This window comes from Rhinolophus sinicus, linkage group LG06, assembly GCF_036562045.2.
Source record: "Rhinolophus sinicus isolate RSC01 linkage group LG06, ASM3656204v1, whole genome shotgun sequence".
NCBI lineage: Eukaryota > Metazoa > Chordata > Mammalia > Chiroptera > Rhinolophidae > Rhinolophus > Rhinolophus sinicus.
Window position 1 is genome coordinate 125,209,096 of NC_133756.1, and position 15,653 is coordinate 125,224,748.

Below are 15,653 nucleotides of genomic sequence, written 5' to 3' on the forward strand. Positions count from 1 at the left end.
TACTGAGGCCAGAACTATATATATATAAATTTTTCTTTTTTTTTGTAAGGAGGGCGCAGCCCATGTGGGGATCAAACTGGTAACCTTGGTGCTACCAGCCCCATGCTCTAACCAACTGAGCTAACTGGCCACCCTCAGAACCCATTTTTGTATAATAATACTTTATTGGTTTTGTTCAAGTTTCTTTTTTAGTCAAAAAACAATACTATAGAAATTTCTGGGAGAAATCCTATCTAATTATAGTCCCTAAACTGGAAACCACGATTTCTTTTGCTTCTCTCAACATTTTATTCACAAGTTTTTATATAGCTGCATCATAGTTGTAATTTTCTAGTTTACTGTTTTCGGGAAGGTTACATATATACATTTGCCCATGTCTCACAGATCTCCAGGATCATTAGTTTAAATAACTGCCTTTTGCTCACCATATAAACTACTAAAATATGTTACTGTTGGTGTGCTTGTACATTGTTTATTAGCTGGAGTTGATCTTGTCAGTGTTTATCCTCCATCAGGAAAGGTTCTCACTGGGCAAAATGGTGGAAACTTACGAGGAAAAGTGGCTGCCAACCATTGCACTGTAGGAAAGTTTGTTTTTAAGAGTTGGCATCATTTCCCCAGATATTCATTCAATATTTTATCCCACTTGGATCATTACAGCCTTTGTTTAATGCTATAACTGACTGTGATAGTATACATTGAAAAACAGTTGACCCGCAAGGAGACTGACCAAGTAGGATTCAGAATTGTGTCTGAGATATTTTCTGATTACCATCAAGCAGTTTGTGTTCAAGTCCCACTGTTTACTGTCTTCTATGTAATTCAGAACAAACAATCTCAGTCTCAGTTTCTCATTAAAAAAATGGGGATAATAGTACACACTTCATTGTTGTGACAATTAAATTGAGATCATATTTGTAAAGTGAGTGCTTAGAGTGATGCTTGCACATAGTGGTCAATAAATGTTTACTTATAAATAAATATTATCTGTTTGCTATCAAAGAGAACAATGACTCTGTACTGAGTAATTACAAGCACATCTGCTATGGCCTCCAAGGCTGAAATGGTGGAAGTGTTTCCTTGTGAACTCTCCCTACCATTTGAAAATTAACTCAATATGTAAGTCTTCTTAATCAGATCAGTAATTTCATAGTTAGAGAAAATGGGTAAAGCTGAAAATAGATACAATGTTACGAGATCTTTTAAACAAAGTTGCATATTTAGAAATTTAGACCTATCTGGGGCAGTGGGACTGAAGGTGGGGAAAAAAGAAAAATTTCAAGAAACTATTGGGGCCAGTCCCGTGGCTCAGGCAGTTAGAGCTCCATGCTCTTAACTCCGAAGGCTGCCGGTTCGATTCCCATATGGGCCAGTGGGCTCTCAATCACAAGGTTGCCTGTCCAATTCCTTGACTCCTTCAAGGCACGATGGGCTGCACTCCCTGAAACTGGCAACTGGACCTGGAGCTGAGCTGCGCCCTCCACAACTAAGACTGAAAGGACAACATTACTTGAAGCTGAACAGCACCCTCCACAACTAAGATTGAAAGGACAACAACTTGACTTGGGAAAAAAGTCCTGGAAGTACACACTGTTCCCCAATAAAGTCCTGTTCCCCTTCCCCAATAAAATCTTTAAAAAAAGAAACTATTACTTTTCCTCATTAGCTCTTCTATACCACTTTGTAACCATGCACATATATTCTTCACTTTTTTGTTTTGTTTTGGATGTGTGGCCTGAGTACTCGCTTTTGAACAATCTGCTTGATGGTTCTTCAAATTGAAAACTAATCTGGTTCTGGTTTAACAGACACTAGACATTTGCTTTTTCATTTTTCTGTTTTAGGCACAGTTTTCAACTGCTGTTATTCATTCATCCATTCAATGGCTATCTGTTAACAGGTTATTATGTGCCAGGCACTATGCTAGATACTGAAGACCTTCTTCAAACAGCCTACCAAAACTTGGAACATGTTGAGTGCCAGCTACATAGAATGAATTTTTGTTAAAGACTTCTGTGATTGTGGGTCTGTGGGCTTATTGCTAGTGAATCTTGAGATTATCTAATAGGTAGCTTTCTTTGCAACAGAGCTAGAACTAGAACATTCTACTTCAAATTACAGAGTCCTGCACATGTGAAACAAAGATAGGACTGAATTAGGGCCTGGTGGTGTGGGAGTCTCTTCCACTAATACTGCTTTTCTGGAGCTCTGCCTGAAGATAATGTTACACTAAAGAGCCCTGTGGGCACTTTGCTAGAGAAATTATTTGATTCAAATCAAATCAATTCAAAATTATATATTGAGTGCCTACTACTTACAGGTACTGAGGTAGGAGTGGGAGATGAGCCAAAAATGAAAACAACCTAGGCCTTGAAGCTCATCATATTTTAGGAGTCATATCTTCCTGAAGATTGTTCTGATCCAGACACTTGTCTTTTTAAAATTTTTCATGGGTCTCTTTTACTTTCAGATGTTTTTTTGTTACCAAAAACACTAAATTTATCTGAGTACTGGACACTATGCTAGGAGCTAAGGATATCATTTCAAACAATTACATTACTGACTGCAATGCTGTTGGTGTGATCTGAGTCACCCACACAACGTGCTTCCTTCCATCAGACTGCATTTGTAGCTATAAAATTTATAATTTTGCTATGTATAGTTGCAAGCATCCTAGTACTATTTTATGACTTCTGGTGTGGTTGTCCACGAACAATTGCATATTGAAATCCATATTATTTTATTACAAATAATTTCCTTTTATTTTTCCCTTGTATTACAGTTACAACACTACATTGATTTCTTAAAAAAAAAAAAAAAAAAAAAAAAAGTGTATATTTAAGCTATAGTATCCGTGGACCTCATTTAAGAATAGTAGAAGGGACATTACAAAAAGAGACCTGATAGGGTTCAGAACTACTACTCTAGTCCACTAAATATAAATGGATTATCCTGGCACTTATGGCCATCATTGTCTTGTCCCAGGGTTATTCCTCTTTGCTATACTTAAGATTAGGCCAAGTTGTTTACTTGATATTCCCAGTATTGGAGCTGCGCCTTCCACTCCCATGACTCTTGAGATCACCTTGTTCTATACCACAGGACTCTGTCACCTTTGATACATCTAGTTGACCAGCCTATTCACAGTCTGTCCAATTACCCAAGAGTGGTTCAATAGGAATGATAATAATTAACCAAATCAATCAAATTTTCTCTTGCAAAGTTGAATTTGAGACCTGGACAGTAAAGTAGTTAATAGCAGACTCAGAAGCTGAAAGGCACACAGAGAAAAAACTATAACTAAAAGTTATGATACAACATAACAATCGGGGAGTAGACAGCAGTGTTGAGTATGCAGACACATAACTAGAAGTTAAGTGGTAGTAGCAGGAGCTGTTGATACAGAGAGAGCATCCCTACATAGTGACAGACCATAGAAAGGGATCCAGACAAAATACCTGATTTTTAAGAGCTGCCTTGGATCCAGCATAGCCTCCAGTTCCCACACTGAATTTAATCCCATAAAAGACCTCAGTCCTACATGATTGAGATTCCTGTCTTCTTTATTTTCCCACAAACCTTGAAAGAAATCTTTATCACTTAAAGTAATATGATCTGTGCAATCAAAGATCCTAACTACCACATTCTCTAAACCATGCTCTCCCATTTCTGTGCCTTTGTCATCTTCTCCGCTTGCATGTTTTGCCATCACAGTCTTGGTATTACAGGTTATGTATCTAGAGTCCAGCTCAGACGCCACCCCCTCCATCCACCCACCCTGATGTTTCAACTGCAAGTTAATGACTCCCTCTCTCTTCAGAGCTCATATTTCTACTTCTTTTAAGAGTATTTCTCACTCCCACCTCTGCATTATATGAAAACATCATTTCTATTACATTATGAGTATCTTGAAGTAAATACAATAACTATTTCATCTGTTTCCTTTAGAGCAGAACTAAGCATGGAGCCATGCACAGAATAGGTACTTAATTATTTACTGCTACTTCTATTGATATGTTGCCTACCTTCTCCCCATTTCTCAGATCTTAATTTTTTCATGGTGTCAGTTATCTTTAAGAACATAGCACTGAACCAAAACTGGTTTGCACATAGTAAAATTTCAATATATGTTTGCTGAATGGAAGATCTAACTTTTACTTGATATCTAGGTAAGCATCACATCTTGTGCCCTGGGCATCACAAGGATATACACAAATATTTCAAATTAAATGTTTTCAGTGGTAGGCATGCCCCTCCTACTGTATTGCAGATTTCTTCTAAAGGCATTACCACCTTACAAGTCACTCAGGCTTAAAAACTTTAAGTTGTCTTGCCACCACATCTGAAGTTGCCTTGTCGTAGTATGTGTTTCCCCAAACGTAGAATATGAGACATAATGCCAGTAGTTTATCTGGAAGTATAATTCCAAAAGGCAGAAATGAGAAGTGAAATTAGGAAGGAGAAAGAACCAATACAAAGAAAGGCTTTTGGTTGTCTACCACTAATGGAGATTGGCCTGTGGGACTGTGAGAAGATTTATGAAATGTATCTCAGAACCATCTAACCAACTGAACCATCAGGGAAGGGGCGGCCAGATGGCTCAGCTGGTTAGAGCATGAGCTCTGAACAACAGGGTTGTCGATTGGATTATCACATAGGCCAGTGAGGTGTGCCCTCCACAACTAGATCGAAGGACAACGACTTGGAGCTGATGGGCCCTGGAGAAACACACTGTTCCCCAATAAAATCTATTAAAAAAAAGAAAGAAGGTAAGAATCAGCAATAGGTCAAGGGTTGCCTCACAGACTATTAATTTCCCCCACACAACCAGGTTGCACATGCATAAGAGCCAGGCATGTTTCTAGTATGCACATTCTGTGATACAGCATCAGAGAAGCTCTGGGGTAGGAATTGAAAGGCCTTTGGCTAGGCCTGAGGTGAGGCTCAGTCACACAGACAGGTTGCATGACTATATGTTAAGAACTGTATTTGCAAGCCACACTTTCATGGATGCTGACAAGATATGAGACTCCTAGATCAGAGACAAAGGACTTTATTACTCAGACTAATTAGTTTTATGTTTGTATCAATGTTCTCCATTTCTGGAGTAGTTGTCAGTACTAGTAAGAACTGATTGCTGCCCCTCCAGGGAGGAAGGGATCTGATATAATCAGTTTTCCACCAAGTGTCTGGCTGGTCTTCTCAAGGGATAGAGTAATAATGAGGGCTCAGTATTAGTCTCTTCTGCTGGGAGGTTGGGCATGCATTCAGTCACGATAGCCAGATCAACTTTGGTTAGAAGAAACCCAAATGTTGTACCCATGCATAGCCTTTATTCCTGCTATTATGGCCACTCCATGTATAGGCCCATTGTTTAAGCACTGAGATGGCCAAGTAGAGTGTCTGGCTGATATCCACAGGATAAGTCATCATGCCTACCTGGTTTCTGAGTGCATCTTTTGTAACATTTGTTCTTTGGTGGACATTATAATGAGACACAAAGATCTATAAACTTTGTGCCTATTTCTTTAAGTCCATCTATTCATCTTTTCCCAGAACTCTTTATCCCCACCTTCTGATATTTCTTCTTCTAGGACCCTGATTAATCAGACAAAACATTCACTTCTAGGAGTCCACATATATCCATATCTCAGGCTACTTTCTTTCCATGCAAAGTGAATGAATGAATATACTGTTCTCAATTCTACCTACTGGGAAGATTATCCTTCACCACTGTCTTTTAGGGTCAGTGTAGAGCTGTAATGCAGCATAGTCTATGTTTTATTAGTACCAACATATTAACTGACCTTTCTGTGAACTTGACCTAAGCTTCCTGTCCCCATCGTTGGAGTGAATTGAGAGAGAGGCTTCAGTGCAGCAGAGGTAAGTGACAGAGGAATTTGGGTCATCTGTCATTGTAATTTATTCATATCTTCTGGTCCTGCTTAGACCCAATTCCAATCTTTGTTTCATTCCTCAGCACCTAGAAGCTTCTATCTGGCAAACCTTGGATGGTCTAACTCTGTGTGTGTACATCACAGTCCTGAGCCCTGTTCTCATGGGAGACCGCCACTACAGAAACTTTCAGGCTTCGCTTCTCTACACAGCTCCCTCCTCTATGAAATCTCACCTCAAAACTTTCAGCAATTTCTCTTGTCTTAAACTCTTATCTCTGCCTCCGCAAATCAGTGGGATCCCTGGGTTCTGCCAGAACCCAGTTCGTTGAGCTGAATTAAGAACTATTGTCAGACAGATGGACAATCGTAGGGCTCATTTTGTTAGTTCCTTAGGGATCAGAGTCTTATACTTTTTATTTTCCTTTACCTGAAAATGGATGCCTCACATATTTTGTTGGTAAGTCTATTCCTGTAGTTACTGCATTATGGTCAGAAGTGGCATGTGAATGGGTTTATAATTTACATCAATGTCATTATGCTATAAATTTTATTAACTTGCTTCCTTTTTCACACGACACTGTTTTCAAGACGTGTTTATATTGCTATAGATACATAAAGACTGTTGCTTTTAACTACAGCATAGTGTTCCAAGGTGTGAATTTACTACTTTTATCTTTCCACTGCCCTAGTAATAGATATCTGGGTTGCCTCCTACTTCTCCCTACAACAACAAAAAGCTATGAAGAATATACTCTGTAATTATAGACCTAGGACTGGGAGTACTGCCTTACAGTATATAAGCATTATTTGATTTTGTTAAGTGCTAACAGATAATTTTCCAAAATAGTTAAGTCAGTTTATACTCTCATGAACAGCACACAAGAGGACCAAATCTTCTCATATACTTTTAAATATTATACAACTTTGTCATTTTTGTCATCCCAATAGAATAAAAATGGCATTTCATTGTTTTATGTTTCACTAATTACCCATGCCCTGGAGCATTTCTTCATGTCCCATTTAGCAATTCAAGCTTCCCCTTCTATGAACTGCATTTTAATAACATATTTCCATTTTTTCTTTGGGTCTTGTTTGTACTGATTTGCAGGAATTCCACATATATACTTGATAATAATCCTCTGTGGGTTTTAGATGTAAATATAATATCTTTATAGAGTCTGTGACTATTAACTTTATCTATGGTATCTTTTATTGGATAGAAATCCTTATTTTCACATAGGCACATTTTTGGTTTTGAGTTTTAAAAGCCTTTCCCTTCCTCTAAGTAAAGAAAAAAACCTCTCACTCTTATTCTTCATAGTTGTTCTTTTCAAAATTATGTCTTTAGTCTATCTGGGATCCACTTGTGTGTATGGTGTGAGGTAGCCATCAAGTTTTATTTCCCTACTTATAAAAAGCCAGTTTTTCCAAAATCACCCACTATATAACCTGTACTTTTCCCATTACTTTAGGGTGTCACCTTTGTCATATATAAAATTCCTGTTTATATAAGGGTTCAGCTTATGGTTCTGTTCCATTTCCCTATTTGTTTCTAAGTCAGTGACATGTGTGCATGCTTTTAATTACTATGGCTTTATGGTATGTTAATATGGTGTTATTGTGATTATATCTTATTTTCTATTATCATTTCTAGTTGTTTAGGGTTGACATATTTGTTTCTTTAAAAATTTTTACTGAGGTGTAACATACAAGTATATAATAGAGTGGGGAAATCTTAAGTGAAAAGCTAGATAATTTTTGCATGTGTATGTAATTGTTATAACCACTATCCAAACAAATACATAGAACATTTCCATCATCTGAGAAGGTTCCTTGTGCCCTCTCCCTATCAGTAACCCCTCCAGGGGTAACTACTATTCTGACTTCTACAACCATTGATTCATTTTGTCTGTTTTTAAATTTAATATAAGTGATGTCATACAATATGTATTGTTATTGTGACTTCTTTCAACATTGCCAGGGAGATTCATCTATGTTGTGTGTGTATCAACAGTTTGTCCTTTTTCATCACAGTGTAGTAGTCCATTGTATGAATTTATTTATCTATTCTAATAATAGATATTTGGGTCATTTCCAGTTTTGAGCAATTACAAAGAAAGCTGCTATAAACGTTCTTGTACATGTCTTTTGATGAACATAAACACAAATTTCTTAGTGTTACGTATGACCCTGGGTGTATATCCAGGGTCATATGTATGACTAGTTTTTGTTGGCACTGCCAAACATTTTTCCAAAGTTATTGTACCAAGTTACACTCCACCTGCATTTCATGAGAGTTCTAGTTGGTCCACATCTTAACCAATACTTTGTATTGTTAATTATTTAAATTTTAGATATTCTTTGGATGAGTAATGCTACCTTATGGTGGTTTTAATTTGCATTTCTTGATGACTAATGACACCGAACATGTTTTCATGTGTTTATTGTCCTTTTTTTTAAAAAAAGATTTTATTGGGGAAGGGGAACAGGACTTTATTGGGGAACAGTGTGTAATTCCAGGACTTTTTTTTTTCCAAGTCACGTTGTTGTCCTTTCAATCTTAGTTGTAAAGAGTGGCGTTCAGCTTCAAGTTGTCCTTTCAGTCTTAGTTGTGGAGGGTGCAGCTCAGCTCCCGGTCCAGTTGCTGTTGCTAGTTGCAGGGGGCGCAGCCCACCATCCCTTGCGGGAGTTGAACCGGCAACTTTGTGGTTGAGAGAACGTGCTCCAACCAACTGAGCCATCTGGGAGTTCAGTGGCAGCTCAGCTCAAGGTGCCCTGTTCAATCTTTAGTTGCAGGGGGTGCTGTCCACCATCCTTTGCGGGACTCGAGGAATTGAACTGGCAACCTTGTGGTTGAGAGCCCACTGGCCCATGTGGGAATCGAACCGGCAGCCTTCGGAGTTAGGAGCATGCTGAGCCACCGGGCTGGCCCTATTGTCCATTTTGTTTTTGTCTTTGATGAGATGCTTATTTAAGTCTTTTGGGCATTTTTAAATTGAGTTGTCTGTTTATTTGTTTACTGATATATAGGAATGTTTACATATTCTGGATATAAATCCTTACATACTTGGATTGATGTATCTTATTAACATGCCGCTATTTATTTATTTTTAACTTTTATTTATTTTAAGTGTGTTTTTCCAGGACCCATCAGATCCTAGTCAATTAGTTGTTTCAATCTAGTTGTGGAGGGCGCAGCTCACAGTGGCCCATGTGGAGACTGAACCAGCAATCTCGTTGTTAAGAGCGCCGTGCTCTAACCAACTGAGCTAACTGGCTGCCCCGATTTATTTATTTATTATTTTTAAATAAACTTTTAATCTTAGAATAGCTTTAGATTTCAAAATTATTGCTAAGTTAGTGCAGAGAGTTCCCTTATACCCTACATCCAGTTTCCCCTATTTAACATCCTATATTAGAGTGATACATTTGTAACAATTAATGAACTGCTACTGATACATTATTATTAACTAAAGTCTATACTTTATTCAGGTGTCCTGTTTTTCCTTAACATTCTTTTTATTTTCTAGGAGCCCATCCAGAATATTACATGACATTTAACTTTTACGTCTACTTGGACTCCTCTTGGTTACAATATTTATTATTTTAAAAACTTTTCATTATTACGCAATTATAAATTCACAGGAAGTTGCAAAGATAATACAGAGAAATCCTGTGTACTCTTTACCCAGTTTTCCTATTACATCTTATGTTAGTACAATATAAAAATCAGGAAATTGACATTGGTACAATGTGTGTGTAATAGTTCTATGTCTTATTATCGAATGTGTAGATTTGTGTGACCACTACTGCAATCAAGATACACAGCTATTCCATTGCCACATCTTCCTTGTGCTAACCCCTTTACAGTCACACCACTTCTTCTCCACCACCTCCTCTAACCCTTGATAACTCCTAATCTGTTCTCCACTTTTATAATATTATCATTTTGCCACTATTGATTTTTAAATTGACTTTATTTTTTAGAGCAGTTTTAGGTTTATAGAAAAAGTGAGCAGAAAATACAGAAAGTTCCCATATACCGCTTCACTCCTCTCCTCACAGTTTCCCCTATCATTCACATCTTGCATTAATGTGGTACATTTGTTATCATTGATGAGCTGATATTGATACGTTATTAACTGAAGTCCATAGTTTATATTAAGGTTTACTCTCTGTGTTGTACATTCTGTGTTTTGACAAATGTATAATGACATATGTTTACTATTATAGTTTCATATGGAACAGTTTCATCACCTAAAAATCCCCTGTGCTCCACCTATTTTTTCCTATTTCCCTCCCATGAGCCCCTGACAACCACTCATCTTTTCACTTTTCTCATAGTTTTGCCTTTTCCAGTGTCATGCGGGGTGGCCTGCAGGGTCTCTGGTCCCGCTCCCCACATAAGAACGCAGGATGTGGCTAGGCCAAAAAGGAACACCCACGGAGCCATAGCTAGGGGAGTCATACCACTATAGACTCACTAGAGGCTGGAGTCACACGATGTGTGACCTGCTGTCTGCTTTTCTGCCTGCCAACCGACCCCTTACTAACTGCAATCCGCCGTGCTAACTGCAATCTGCGCTTGCCAGCCACCATCTTCTTGCTAGCCCCCATTTTCTGCTAGCGTAGCCACAGCAGTTATATTAGTGGCCAGTGGCTCACTGGTTACAGCTGACAGCCAACTAGCCACAGCTGGTGGCCATCCAATCACAGTTGATGGCCATTTACTACCTGAGCCAGCACCTTTCCACGTGAGGCTGAGAGCCTGGAAACTGCACTCCTGGCTCTGTCCCCACATCCAGAATATCAATGTAGTTAGAAACATCTAGTATGTCATCTTTTCATAATGGTTTCTTTCACTTAGCAATATGTATTTAAGGTTCCTCTATGTCTTTTTGTGGTTTGATAGCTCATTTCCTTTTATTGCTGAGTGATATTCCATTGTATAGATGTACCAAATGGTTTGTTTATCCATTTACTTATTGAAAAACACCTTGGTTACTTCCAAGTTTTGCCAATTATGAATAAAGCTACAGTAAACATTCATGTACAGATTTTTGTATGGACATAAGTTTTCAACTCATTTGAGTAAATGCAAGGATTGCTGGATTGTATGTTAAGGGTATGTTTAGTTTTGTAAGAAACCGTAAAACTGTCTTCCAAAGTAGCTGTACCATTTTGCATTCTCATCAGCAATGAATGAGAGTTCATTTTGCTTCACATTCTTGCCAACACTTGGTGTTGTGACTGTTTTGAATTTTGGCCATTTTAATAGGCATATAGTGGTATCTTATTGTTGTGTAAATTTGCAATTCCTTAATAACACATGATGTGGAGCATCTTTTCATATGTTTATTTGCCATCTGTATATCTTCTTTGGTGAGATGTCTGTTCAAATTACCATTTGTTGAGTTATCTGTACTCTGTGTATTATGCATGCAGGGCTTTTGCTAATCACTTGATATATATGATCTTGCACCAACTTAATGATAAAATTGCTGTTGTTCCTATTTTACAGAAGGAAAAATGGAGGCCCTCAGTCATATCAAAGCTAGTAAGTTGTAGAGTCAAGATTCTACTCACGTCTGTTTGACTTCGAGGCTAACGCACCTTTTACTAAACCATAATGGTATTGAGGGTCTGTGGCTGACTAGAATAATTTTTCCCAGCTAAAAGCTAGGTGCTTCTGAGTTAGCTCTCAATTAGATTGCCTTCCTAGAAAATGAAGGCTACCAAATACCCAAACATAGACCTCCTTCCTGGGAAATGGGGTAATCTGACCTGAGGGTAGTTTTCTGGATATTGCAGCCAAAGCTACCTCACATGTATTCTGACTTTTTCCTCCCTTTCAATCTGCCTGTTGTGCTAACTCTGAATATTAAAGGACTGTTAAACATGTCCTGCATATTAAAGGATAAAATAAGTAGCATATCTCTCCTACATTATGAGTGGGCAAATAAAAGGAAACTTTTCCATTGTGAGTTAAAAGAATAATCCTGATGTGTGACTTTTCTTTTGATCCTCATGGCTACTCTGAAAACTTTAGATGAGAAAGAGTATCCACCTGTTCATAGTAGCTAAAAATTGCAGAGAGTCTATTGTTTTGTACACCTGAAACTAATTTTTTAAAAATTGCAGAGTCTTCTGCTTCCAACCATGGTGGACTAACAGTGAACACCTCCTGTTGTAAACAACTAGAAACTGAACAAAATATATGAAACAACTGTTTTCAGACTTCAAAGAAGAAACATTAAGATTGTGTTCCCTGAGAGAAAGAAAACAAATGAGGTAAGTCCAATTGTTTCCCCAGTTTTGTGTCCAAAGGCACAATTTGAACAATAGGGCAGGGAGGGGTTCACAGGAAGATTTGTGGTCTCACTAAGTCAAGGAGACATAGATTAGGGCATATAGGGAGGCCAAAGTAGATGGAGATAGCAGAGTAGCGTTTTGAAAGGAGAAAAATAGCACAAGAAATCCACAAAAAGTGCCCCTGTGCCTTTCCTGAATATTAGGATGTACATATATAGGATGTGAAACTTAAAAGATTGGGCAAAAAATAACCAGAAAGCTCTGAGTTGCACAGTCCCTAGAGTTCTCATAGGTTTGGGACCCTAGAGTTCCCACCAGCTAGATTATAGAGGCCATATTGATCACTTGGGACATGAATAGAAATCCCAAAAGGCCACACCTTAGTTGTACTGTGAAGTAGCCCTGTAATAAGTGCTAACTTTGATGTACCCTTAAAAATTTTATGAACAAGACTTGTGTCAAACTGAACCGTAAATAACTTAATTGCCCACCAGGACAAAAATATAACATTCACTAAGGAAAGACAAGAAAATTCACTCTCTCAGTGACATAAAATTCACAATACACAGTATTCAATAAAAAATTACCAGACCTGGTAAGAAGTAGTAAAATGTGACAGAAATTACTAATACCAGGAATGAAAGGAGGGATATCACTATAGATACGGCAAAGAAACTTCAAAAAGACAGTAAAAGAGTAATATGTGGATATTATGAATAACTTTATGCTAATAAATTTGACAACTTAGGTGAAATGGACAAATCACTCGATAGACAAAAATTGTTGAAATTGACCTAAGAAAAACTAGAAAACCTAAATAGTCCTATATCTATTAAAACTGAAATTTACAATTCAAAATCTTTCCAAAAAGAAATCTCCAAGGCTCAGATGGTTTCACTGTTGAATTCTACCAAATATTGAAGGAAGAAATAATACCAGTCCTACAGAAATTCTTTCAGAAAACAAAAGAGGAAAGAGCAAATTTTATGAGGCTAACATTACCCCAACACTAAAACCAGGTAAACCTATTTAGGAAAAGGAATCTACTGACCTATGTCCCTCATGAAGATAGATACAAATATCCTCAAAAAATTTAGCTATGCATATTGAATCCATCAACATGTGAAAATGGTAATACACCATGACCAAGTGAGGTTTATCCTAGGAAAGCAACATGTGAAAATCAATTGGTATAATTCACCATAGTAACAGAATAAAGAAGAAAATCCATATGATGATATCAATAACTCTAGTAAATATTTGACAGAATTCAACACCCTGTTCATGTTAAAAACTCTAAAATACGTAGGAATAAAAGGAAACTTTCAATTTGATAAAAAGAATCTATGAAAAACCTATCGCTAAACAATGGGGAAACAGTAAAACTTTTCATATGCAGAAGACCTGATTACCGTGTTTCCCCCAAAATAAGACCTACCCGAAAATAAGCCCCAGTTAAGATGGTCAGCTAGATGGATGCATTTCATATGTTATGACGATGTTCCAGAAGAAGATGACATGACTAAATGTGGATTGTTGTACATGAAAAAATAAGACATCCCCTGAAAATACGCCCTAACGTGTCTTTTGGAGCAAAACTTAATGTAAGACTGGGTCTTATTTTCAGGGAAACACGGTATATACACAAAAAATTCTAAGGAATGTAGAAAAACAAACTACTAACATCAATGTTAGCTTAGCAGAATTGCAAGATACAAAGTCAAAAAAATTGTATTTCTAGATACAAGCAAGCAATAAATAATTGGAAAATGAAAATTTTAAATATCATGAAAAATAATATGAAATATTTAGGGACACATTTAAGAAAATACATTCAAGATCTGTCATTAAGAAAATACATTCACAATATTGCTGGCAGAAAATTTTTAAATATCTAAATAAATGGAGAGCTATACCATGTTCCTGGATCAGAACACTCAATATTGTTAAGGTATTAATTTTACCAAAATTAATGTATTGATTAAATGAAATAACTATGAAAATCCCAACAGACATTTTTTAAACTAGAAACAAGCTGAATTTTCCAAATGTATTTGGAAATGCAAATAATCTAGAATAGTTTGAGTAACTTCAAAAAGGAATAACAAAGATGGAGGATTTATACTACTTGACTTTATGACTTACTAGATAGCTACATTAATCAAGACATTGTGATATCGGCATAGGGATGGATAATATATCAATGGAATAGAATAGAGAGTTCAAACATAGATCTACATATATTTGGTCAATTGATATTCAGCAAAGGGGCCAAGGTAATTCAATGGTCAAAGCATAAACTTTTCAACAGATTGTAGTATACTAACAGATCCTGGGTATTCATATGCAGAAACAATTAACTTCAATACTCACCTCACACCATAGAGAAAAATTAAGTCAAACTAGCTCACATACCAAATATAAATGCTGAAACCATACAATTCCTAGGAAAAAAATCTATGCAATGTTTGGGTGGAAAGATTTCTTTTATAAAACAGAAAAAGGACAATTATATAAGAGACAATAAATAAATTGGATTTTACCAAAATAGAATAATGCTTATTGAAGATCAATTAAGAAAACAAAAAGGGCAAAACACAGATTGAAAAAAGATATTCACAATACAGAAATATGACGAAAAGAATTAAACCCCGAATATCTTACAACTCAATGGCTGGAAGGCAGCAACCCAATTTTTAAAATGAGCCAAAGATTGAAACAGACACTTTATAAAAGATGATACAAATGGCTAATAGCACATGAAAAGATGCTCAACATCATTAGTCATTAGAGAAATGTATATTGTGAGTAATGACCTACTGAATCACATACCACCACATATTCACTCTACCAGATGCAATTAAGAAGACTGAGAATTTACTCTGCTGGTAAAGATGTGGAACAATGAAATGCCCATAAATTGCTGGTGGGAATGTAAAATTGTACAACCAATTGGAGAAATGATTTGTCAGTTTCTTATAAAGTTACTACAATACACTCCAGTCATTCCATTCTTAGCTATTTATCAGAGAAATGAAAACATATATCCACACAAAGATTTGTACACAAATGTACACATCTGCTTTATTCACAATAGCAAAAACCTGGAAGTGACCCAAAGGTCCATCAACAGATGAATGCATAATTTTTGTATATCCAGTCAATGGACAGTCATTTAGCAAAAAGGAGGGTATTACTGATTACACTCAACATCCTGGAAATAATCGCAGAAACGTTATAATGAGTGAAAAAAGCCAGACACAAAAAGTACTTGCTGAATGATTCCATTTATATGAAACTCTAGGGAAGGCAAATCAAATTGATAGTGATAGAAAACACATCAATGGGTATCTGTGGCCTGGGGTTGAACATGCAGGATTAACAGGGAAGGGCTGATAGAGAAAATATTTATGTTGATTGTGGTGGTATTACATGGTGGTGTTA